General features: G+C 36.3%; 1 pseudogene; it reads left to right on the top strand.

The window, feature by feature from the left end:
• The first annotated feature begins 325 nt into the window (after nt 1-325).
• LOC120207393 lies at nt 326-9,946 on the top strand (annotated as a pseudogene).
• Nucleotides 9,947-11,241: the final 1,295 nt, after the last annotated feature.

Raw genomic sequence — 11,241 nt, 5'->3', positions numbered from 1 at the left:
TGTTTTTGTTTTCTTTTCTATATTGTGTCAAAAAATCCAACCAAATCTCACGTAGTTAAGTTCTAAAAATTCCACCTCCAAAACCCGCCCCTTCCATTCATATCTGTTCCAGTTTAGATCAGGCTTTCACGATATCCTTCATGTAATAATAAAGAAGCTTCCCCTTAGTTTTTTGGAACCAAACACACACTTGTCAGAACCCAACGAAAACCTCAATCTTCTTCTAAACTTCTTTTCTTCTTAGTTTTTTGGACTTACCCATTGTTTGCTGATGAATTTTCTTCTTCATAGAACCAGTTTCAGCCTGAATGTGAAGGGAGAAAAGATGGTTGGTGGTAGTCATCATCGTGTTGTCAAAGTAAGAGAGAAACTTTAGATTCATGCATGACATGCCCTCTTTGTAATAAGCTTTTAAAGGAAGCTACAACTATTTCCCTGTGTCTCCATACGTGTTAGTTTCTCTTTTCTTTTATGTTATTTTTCATGTGTGTTGCGGAAGACGGCTATCGGATAGAGCAAAATCACAACTGATAATTTGAGAAAATAAAAATGAAGATAAAAGAGACACAAAATTTACGTGGAAAACCCCTAAATAATATAGGGTAAAACCCGGGCAACGGTAAAAGAATTTCACTATGAGAAAATAGGAATTACAACTTCTCTCTATCTACCAAGGAGAAAAACAATAATATTCTCTCTTGATAAAAAGGAGAAAACAACTCTCAAGAAACTCTCTAAATTCTCTAGTATTAGAAGAAAACTAGAATGCTTTGGGATGGTTTTGAAGCTAAATGAGGTAAGATATTTATAGTTGAAGCTTTAAGGACTAATTTGTAAATACCCTAAATTACAATGGCTAAAATTGAGGTTCTACCATTTCCAAAATTCAGCAAAATCAAGCTCCTTTTTGACTACACAATTCGGTGGAGATAAGTTCTTTTTTTTCAACATTTGCATGCTACTTTCGGTGCATGCATATTAAATTTTCAACACTTTGTCCGTCCTTGATAATTGTTGATCTGGGTTTTCTTCTTTTTCTTGTTGTATTTGGATGATTATTTTATTTTGGGTTGTTTTTCCTTTCTGGGTTTTTTCATCTGAGGTTCACTATTTTGCAATTTATGATTAGTTCTGTTGTGTCGAGATATGTATTTCTCGATGTCTTACATTCATTAAACTATACGTTCCAGATGTTTTGTATTTGATTTCTATTGAATGTCAAATTTCAGATTTTTTTTTCTCATCCGATTTATAATTCTTTTAAATGTGATTTCATTTTTCTTGCAACATGGTTGTTCTGGTCAATACTCCTTCAATTTCTGTTTTCACTTCTTTACCTTTGTTGGTCTCATGCATATACGTATGTTGTATGTACATAGTGGTGGTTTGAATTATATGATTGTATAATAGCCAAAGGATATGGCAGACTTATGTAGGAGATTTAGAGTATGCCATAATTTGCCACCATAATAGCCAAAGGATATGGCAGACTTATGTAGGAGATTTAGAGTATGCCATAATTTGCCACCATGAATGATTCTGGTATGCAAGACAACAAGGACACCAACTTTTCTGTCTCATGTTTTAAGGACTGCCTTTTGAACAAGTTGGTATATAGGTTGCTTTAATTAACCCACTTTTAAGTTGAATATCAATGTTGTCATCTTCAAAGAGAGATCATCTACTAAATGCTTCTACATTGTACAACTTCTACTTGAACATTGTACTGCTTTGTGTTGTGCTTTTGATTCATATAATGTGTCGAACTGCGAAGTCAAGGTTGCTGCTGTTTTTCCTTGGAATGTTTGATGTATGCTTTTGTGGCTCACTTCGGATGCACTGAATCTGGAAATCAATTCTGTAGGAAGTGCATATATGAGCTCTCGGATGAAGGGATGGATTGTTGTCCCGTATGCAACATTGAGCTGGGATGTCTGCCAGTGACAAACTCAGGTTATTGATTCTGGGTATTCAGAAATATATGAATCTTGTGTCATTATCCTTTTTCAAATATAAGAACTATAACTGTTACCCTGTAAACAGTGCAAATTGTTAGCAGTAGAATTCAAAAGCTCTGATCAAGTCCCACTGATGTCAAATTTGTTATTTTTTTTTCTGAATTATAGCTGGAAAGATTGTGTCTGGTATTGTATGTTTTTATCTCTGTAACCACTGTCGCTGGACAGAAATTGTGTAACTGTGCTGTTATATCAATTTCAACGTCGTAAATGAATGTTTTTATGCATTGAGTCACTCGTCAGCATGCTCTGACTCACGTCCCGTGCTGCACCTTTGCTTCTTAAGGACTTTTTACGAGTCTGTGTCAGCAGATGTTGCTTTTAGCATATTGCTTTTAAAATATATGCTAGGTAGATGCACTCCATTTTTTTGATACTATGCAAGTTTCCGAAGAATCTTTATATATGAAAACTTACAGTCGGTGTGTTTATTATGAAGTTTTGTGTTGTTATAAGCTCGCACAGAATTATTTTTCCTATAAATATGCAGACCAGACAACAGTACAAGCAAGGGCAAAATTTTCCCTTACAAAAGAAGAAAGATAAGTGCTCCCGAGGTTATGCCTTCAGCTTCACCACCAGCAAAAAGAAAAGAAAGATCACGTTCATCATTGGTGGTCAGTACTCCCAAAGTGCCAATGCAGCGTGGTTTGACTGGAAGGAGAACGAAGGCTACTGCACGAAAAAGGATTGCTGATTTTCGAGGGTGTAGTTTCTCTGTTGAGGGGTCCCCTAAGAAAGAAGATTCCGCAGAAGATCATCCCTCAGGCTCAACCTCACCTGATTCCTCAAACAAAATTAGTCAACGTAAAAGGCAGGTAAAGGAGGCTGAAGAAATATTGTTTACGATTATGTTATGTAAACTTCAAACTTAGTTTTTGAAAACTTGTCCATCTTCCTTAAATCAATGCAGGATTGTTCCAGGGTAAAACCTTCTAGTGAACACAGGTCTAATGAAGATAGATGTTGAAATTATGGAAGGGAAAAAGCAGATCTGAAGACATCCTTAAACTGTCTTGTCAAAGCAGCTAACAGAAAGTCATCCAAGTTAAATTCACAAGCATCACCAGTTTCTGCATCTGAGCCACATAATAGCCCTTATCGTCACTTATATGCGCCTGAAATAAAAGCTGGCCTTGAATCCCCTACTGTTCCTGATGGAAAATTGAGTTTTCATAAATAAAAGTAGGGAGCATCGGCTGAATTCAAAAGTCCTGGATTAAGAATGGGGCAAATTTGATTACAAAACCTGTGAAACGTAGAAGGTTGCATGCAGAAGCACAAAAGAAGGCAGCTGGCTCCAATAGGATCATGCTAGACACTTTGGGGTCTAAGTGGAATACAAAAAACAATCCAATTTGGTTCTCATTAGTTGCTTGTGAAGACCGGTACGATACTGATTTCACACTATATACGCACTTAGTAATGATTTGCCTCTTACAATATGTTCTTTTCTTGATGAGCGAATTCTCAATGGCATGCTTCATTTTCTGATAGACTTTCAACTTGAGTATTTCTGATTTACTATCGATTTTATGAACTGGTTTCAGGATAGGACATATTTCCCTTCCACAGCTTTCTGCATGCTACTTGAGGATAAAGTGAGTAGTCTGTCCGTACTAGCCACTCGGAATCTGCTTTTTCCCCTCATTTGCTTATGCTGAGTTTGTGATATCATAAAAATTGCTATAGTGTCCGTATGATTTGACTTCTTCTTATGGTAACAGGGACGGTAAAATGCCAGTCTCATTCATCCAAAAGTACGTTGTAAAGAAACTTGATCTTACAAGTGAAGCCGAGGTGAGATGACCTTTACCAGGTTTTCTGTTTTTCCCAGAAAGCTTAGAGTGCCTACATTTTACATCATTCTAAAATAGTGATGCTATTTTGCCAAAATGCCAGTCTCATTCATCCAAAAGTACGTTGTAAAAACTTGATCTTACAAGTGAAGCCGAGGTGAGATGACCTTTACCAGGTTTTCTGTTTTTCCCAGAAAGCTTAGAGTGCCTACATTTTACATCATTCTAAAATAGTGATGCTATTTTGCCATAATTTTACGTTATCACGATGCTTGCTGTTCTCCTTTTCTTGTTTTCTGGGGCTGAATGCTGAAATGAAACTAAAGGCAAAAACATCAGTAGCACTTCAGTTTTAATTCCTTGGTTTCATATCGGTTTGCATATTGTCGGATAGAATGTTTCAGCTCTGGTTCCAGAAGATTCTTTGACCCTTTTCTTGGTTCAGTATATCCATGTTTATTCTCATTTCTTGCATTTCTCTTCACAACTTATTACCTCTTTCCGTAAGTTTCGAACCGGATTTATCTACTTTTGTAAAGCACATGGAAGTTAGCAAAATCTAAACTGTTCATGGCATAAGCATGTTTTGATGGCATTGATGAAACTCTTAACCTATCAATGATCTTTCTTCATTATGGTTTAAGTGAATTCATTTTTTGCAGGTGGAGATCATGTGCCAAGGTCAACCGGTCGTACCGTCATTACAACTTCATAGCTTGGTAGACTATTGGTTTCGTACTGCATCTACAGCGAAGAAGATCCCAGCAACCGTCGGTTCATCATCGAAGGACTTCGTTATGGTTCTATCGTATTGCCGAAAAGTCCAAGCTCCCTGAGACGCCCGTTTAATCTTTTTTTTCATGTTCTATCTGTTGTGGAAGATGACTATCGGATAGAACAAAATCGCAACTGATAATTTGAGAAAATAAAGATGAAGATAAAAAAGACACTAAATTTACGTGGAAAACCCCTAAATAATATAGGGTAAAAACCACGGGCAACGGTAGAAGAATTTCACTATGAGAAAATAGGAATTACAACTTCTCTCGATCTACCAAGGAGAAAACAATGATAATTCTCTCTTGATAAAAAGGAGAAAAACAACTCTCAAGAAACTCTCTAAATTCTCTAGTATTGGAAGAAAGCTAGAATGCTTTGGGATGATTTTGAAACTAAATGAGCTAGGGTATTTATAGTTGAAGCTTAAGGACTAATTTGTAAATACCCTAAATTTCAATGACTAAATGTGAATTATCCCATGCCAAATAATTCAATATTTTACAGTTGATTTTGTCTGCCCCATTCGGTGCATTTATTGCACCGAAAAAAATCTGATTTTTTAAGCCACAAAAAACTGACTTTTGACAATCTCTCACTTGAAGATTTGATTGGAACAATCATATCTTTACAGCATTCTTTCTACCTTGTACCTTCATGTTGCTTACATTTCTGACAGGCCACAAGAGGATCGACACCAGGTAAATTTATCAGCATTGATTGCCTTCGTCATGAAATCTGCTATGTTGTCTTTGGTATGAATTTTCTGCATATCTACCGTCCCTTCTTCCACCTTTTCACGAATGAAATGATACTGAACTCGTATATGCTTTGTCCTTGAATGAAATGCTAGATTCCTTTCTCGATGCAAGGCGCTTTGACTGTCACAAAATAGAGAGACATACTCTTGATTGTGCCCAAGCTCCTCCAATAGCATCTTCAACCAAATTGCTTCTTTATTGGCTTGTGTAGCTGCTACATATTCTGCTTCTGTTGTTGACGTAGCCACAACTGACTGCAATTTTGAAACCCAGCTTACAGCTCCACCAGCAATTTTGAACACATATCTTGTAGTAGATTTGCTTTTATCCAAATCCCCAACATAGTCAGAATCTACATACCCATTGATTAGTAAGTTTGATCCTCCGTAACATAATGCAACATTTGAGGTCCTTTTGATGTATCTCAGGATCCTCTTTACTAAATTCTAATGCTCTTTGTCTGGATTCGTCATGTACCGACTAACCATTCCCACTGCTTGTGCAATGTCTGGTCTTGTGCATATCATAGCGAACATTAAACTTCCCACTACCGATGTATACGGCACTCGAGACATCTCCATCCTATCTTCTTCACTGCTAGGACTCATACTGGAGGATAATTTGAAGTTAATAGGAAGAGGGGTAGAAATTGGCTTACAATCTTGCATGTTGAATCGTGACAAGATCTTCTTCAAGTAATTCTTTTGTGAAAGCCAAATCTTCCTATTACTTCTGTCTCGGTGTATTTGCATCCCCAGAATCTTGTTTGCTGATCCCAAGTCCTTCATTTCAAATTCCCTAGCCAGTTGTGCCTTCAATTCTTCAATATGATCTTTGTTGGGTCCTGCAACCAACATGTCATCCACATACAATAGCAATATAACAAAATCGTTATCACCAGACCTCTTGAAATAAGCACAAGGGTCTGCATTAAGTCTGTTGTATACAAGGCAGATAATGAAGGAATCAAATCTCTTATACCAACACCTCGGTGCCTGCTTTAGATCGTACATAGATTTGTTCAACCTGCAAACCAAGTTCTTCTTTTCTTTTTTCTTCAAAACCTTCAGGCTGGAGCATATAAATCTCTTCTTCAAGATTTCCATGAAGAAAAGCTGTTTTAACATCTAGCTGCTCTAGATGTAAGTTCAATGTAGCACATATTGCCAAGACTACTCGAACTGTTGTTAGTCGAACCACAGGAGAAAAGATTTCATTGAAATCAATACCTTCTTTTTGAGCATATCCTTTGACCACCAGTCTTGCACGATACCTCTCAACTTGATCATCACCATTTCGCTTGATTTTGAAGACCCATTTGTTACCAATTGGCTTCATTCCTTGTGGTAGTGGCACAAGATCCCATGTATTATTTTTATGAAGGGATTCAATTTCTTCTTGCATCGCCATCATCCACAGTGAAGCATCTGAGCTGTTTATTGCCTCCTGAAATGTTGATGGCTCACCGTCCTCTGTTAAAAGGCAGTATGCAATATTTCCTTCTATAACATAATCTGAGTGCTAATTGGGACGTCTTCTCACACGATCTGATTGACGAGTTGTTGGAGCTTCAGAACTTTCTGGTTCTTGTTCATCATGTGTTGGTTCTGCTTCAGAAGAATCTCCTTGTTCAATCTCCTTTTCCACATGTATCTGTGTAGTCTCTGACTTTTCAGCGTTATTATCATCTTCTTTTCTTTGTAGTTTATCCTCTACAAAGATAACATCCCTACTGATGATCACTTTGCGGGCAGTGGGATCCCACAAGCGATACCCCTTTACACCATCAGCATACCCCAAGAATTTGCGTTTCCTGGATTTTGGTTCCAGCTTTGAAATTTCTTGGGGAGTTGTACATCACGTACACAATACTTCCAAATACATGGAGGTTTGAATAATCAACTGGTTTACCAGTCCACATCTCCATTGGTGTCTTCAGCTCTATTGCAGTTGATGGAGCTCGATTCACCAAATAACAGGCGGTATTGACTGATTCTGCCCAGAATGATTTTTCTAGGCCTGCATCCCTCAACATTGCTCTTGTTCTTTCTAACAAGGTTCTGTTCATCCGCTCTGCCACTCTATTTTGTTGAGGAGTGTTTGCCACTGTGAACTGCCTTTTGATGCCTTCTTTCCTGCAAAAGTCATCAAATTCTTCACTGGTGTATTCTCCTCCATTATCTGTTCTGAAACACTTGATCTTATTTTCAGAATCAAGTTTCACCCGCGCTTTGAAGTTTTTGAAAATAGAAAACACGTATGACTTCTTCTTAATAGGGTACACCCAACATCTCCTGGAGTAGTCATCAATAAATGAGACAAAGTATTTTGCTCCGCCTAGGGATGTAACTGGTGCTTGCCATACGTCAGAATGAACCAATTCCAGAACACTTTTGCCTCTAGAATTTGACGTGCTGAATTTCAACCGGTGCTGCTTACTTGTTATACAATGCTCACACAAAGTAAGTGATACCTTTGTCAAGCCTGGAAGTAGCTTTTGCTCCACAAGGACTTTCATTCCTTGTTATGACATGTGTCCAAGTTTCTGATGCCATAGCATTGCAGAATCTGAACTACATGAGGCAATAGAGGCTTCTGCTTCTAGCAAAGTTTATCCCTTCAGCATGTACAAGTTTTCTGCTATCTTTTCGCCTTTCAACACCACAAGCGCTCCACGGAACACCTTCATGATTCCTTTCCGTGTTTCAATCTTGCTTGCATTATTATCCAACAATCAGTAGGATAATAAATTTTTCTTCAGGCCTTTCACGTGTCGCACATCTCGAACAACTTTGATTGTTCCATCATACATCTTCAATTTGATGGTTCCCACGCCAATGATCTCTAAGGCATGATCATTACAACTATACACAGATCCTCCTGAGACAGGTTCATACTGATGGAACCATTCTCTTCTTTAGGTCATGTGATATGTTTCTCCCGAATCAATGAGCCATATATCTGCAAATCTTTTTCTACCTTCCACGGTGGTTGACGCTTCACAGCATAGAGCATCTCCATCATCTGAAGTGTTTGCGGTATTGCCTTGTGAATTGTAGTTTTTATTTAGACTCCAACAATCCTTCTTCAAGTGACCCTTCTTTCAACAGTTGTAGCACTTTAAATTCTTCTTGCTTCTCGACTTCGATCTACCATGTTTGTGACTGATGCTTTGGTCACGTTCTGTTGATCTCCCTCTCATCGTTGTCAACGCTTCTGCTTGTTGCAGATTTACTTGTCTTTCTTCCTTGTTCTTGCGCCGATTTTCTTCTTGTAGAACATCAGCTGCAACGTCATCGAAGACTAGACTGGTGACATTACTGTTTGTCAAGTTGATGATGAGTTGATCATACGAATCAGGTAGACTTTGAAGTAGAAGTTCAACACGTTCTTGTTCTCCTATTGTACAACTTAAGGATGTAAGCTGAGAAAATAAAGTGTTCAGCGTGTTTAAGTGCTCCGTCACTGAAGTAGATTCTGACATCCGGAGAGTATACAATTTCCTCTTAAGGAAAATTTTATTGTGCAATGATGTGGCCTCGTACAATTTGGTGAGATGATCTCATATCTCCTTAGCTGTATTTTTCTCCTCGATGCTTGACAATACTTCATCTGCTAATGCTAGATGAAAGTTTGCCATGGCATTCCCGTCCATCTCGATCCATTTGTTGTCATCTGTGAAATCTACCGGTCTTTCACTGATAGCTGCTAAACACCCGTATTTCCTCAGGATGACCTTCATCTTCAATTTTCACAATGAGAAATTTCTCCCATTAAATTTTTCAATATCAAATTTCGTTGACATAGCTTCTATTGCGGATAACTCCCACTATTTCACTATCGTGTATAGTTCTCTAGAACCTTCAAAGAATGGGTAATACCTTCTTACTTTTTTATGTTGGAGGATCCACCTTTTGGTGGCAACCACAAAGACAATAAGTAGATATTACACACTCTAATCTGGCTCTGATACCAATTGTTGCGGAAGACGGCTATCGGATAGAGCAAAATCGCAACTGATAATTTGAGAAAATAAAGATGAAGATAAAGAAGACACTAAATTTACGTGGAAAACCCCTAAATAATATAGGGTAAAAACCACGGGCAACGGTAGAAGAATTTCACTATGAGAAAATAGGAATTACAACTTCTCTCGATCTACCAAGGAGGAAACAATGATAATTCTCTTTTGATAAAAAGGAGAAAACAACTCTCAAGAAACTCTATAAATTCTCTAGTATTGGAAGAAAGCTAGAATGCGTTGGGATGATTTTGAAGCTAAATGAGCTAAGGTGTTTATAGTTGAAGCTAAATGAGCTAAGGTGTTTATAGTTGAAGCTTAAGGACTAATTTATAAATACCCTAAATTTCAATGACTAAATGTGAATTATCCCATGCTAAATAATTCAATATTTTACAGCTGATTTTGTCTGCCCTATTCGGTGCATTTATTGCACCGAAAAAATCTAATTTTTTAAGCCACAAAAACTGACTTTTGACACTGTCCGAATCATTCGCAACTCCAATCATCTAAACATATATGTCATCTTAGGTAGGATCATCATAGTTTTAACTGGTTTCACAGGACATGCATGTAATACACATTAAGTTACTGAATTTTTTTTTATTTCATTCTTGAATATTTATAACTAAAAAGTAATATCGTTTAATACTTTATTACCTTTTAGAAAATTTGGATTGAAACATATTTAGGGTAAATTGTAAGAAATGAATCGTTTAAATTAATTTTCTAAATATATAAGATTTGGTAAGTAAATAAAATTTAAATTAATTATAAGAACATATATGAGAATTTTAAAACAAATTAATGTAGAATGGCAAAGTAAATGAATACAATCATATGATTTTGGCACATTGATAACTTTTTAATTGACGTATCAACTTCTTGTTAATACAAAAATATAATTGTTTGTTTAATTAATTTAGAAACACATTATCACCGATTTCAAATTTGACAATTGAAATTTTATAATTTTATTTATATATTGATTTATTCGATAATATAGGCTTTAGCTCCTTACTTTATATAATATATATGATTGTAATATATTTATTATCTTTCAATATAAAAAATATAAATCTATCATATCATTTAAATAATTTTATAATTTTCAAGTTAAATAAATTTTAAATAATGGAATGACATTTTTTTATTTAATAAAAAAACTAATGAATTATGTTATAAAATGTTTATATGCATGAACGGACGTAAAATTTTATGTTATAGGACGAACTTATAAAATTTTAAAGACAAAACCAGATTATCGATTAAAAATACAAAGAAAATATCTAACTTATATACTAATTTGAAATTTTAGGAAACGACTGCCCCGACCTACCCACCCTTCGGTCCATCCATGCTTATATGCCAAAACAAACTCCTAGCATAGCATCATGCTTTGAAACACCAATATGTATGCTCGATAAAACCATTCGGCTTTAACAATTGTAAAAAAGCCAAGTTCATGTAACCGAGCTCGAGTCAAGCATGATCGAACTTTGTCCGAATCAAACTCGAATAATTTGTGATAAATCTCATCTCATTTACAGCCCTCTTTGGCAAATTGTAAAACAGACAAAGCTTATAAGCTGAAACAAACCTGTCAATGCTTCAAGGTTATCAAACAACCATTACGAGACATGTTCTAAGACACCGAGTTTGCAAGCAAAGAGTTGATTGATCTTTAGATTCATCCAGATTGTGCTACACCAAAAAGCAACGAATCCAGTGATAACTTTTTTTGTTGAAGAAAATCAGTGATTACACTTGAGTGACTAAAACAGTAACTTCAGGATCGGAACAATACGATAACAAACTAATCACCTCAAAGCTCCCATGGTGTCATACTTGTCAGCAATTTTAAC

This window comes from Hibiscus syriacus, unplaced genomic scaffold, assembly GCF_006381635.1.
Source record: "Hibiscus syriacus cultivar Baekdansim isolate YM2019G1 unplaced genomic scaffold, ASM638163v2 tig00014728_pilon, whole genome shotgun sequence".
In the NCBI taxonomy this organism is placed as follows: Eukaryota; Viridiplantae; Streptophyta; class Magnoliopsida; order Malvales; family Malvaceae; genus Hibiscus; species Hibiscus syriacus.
Note: the sequence above shows the minus strand (reverse complement) of the source record. Positions and strands in the feature narration are given on the sequence as shown.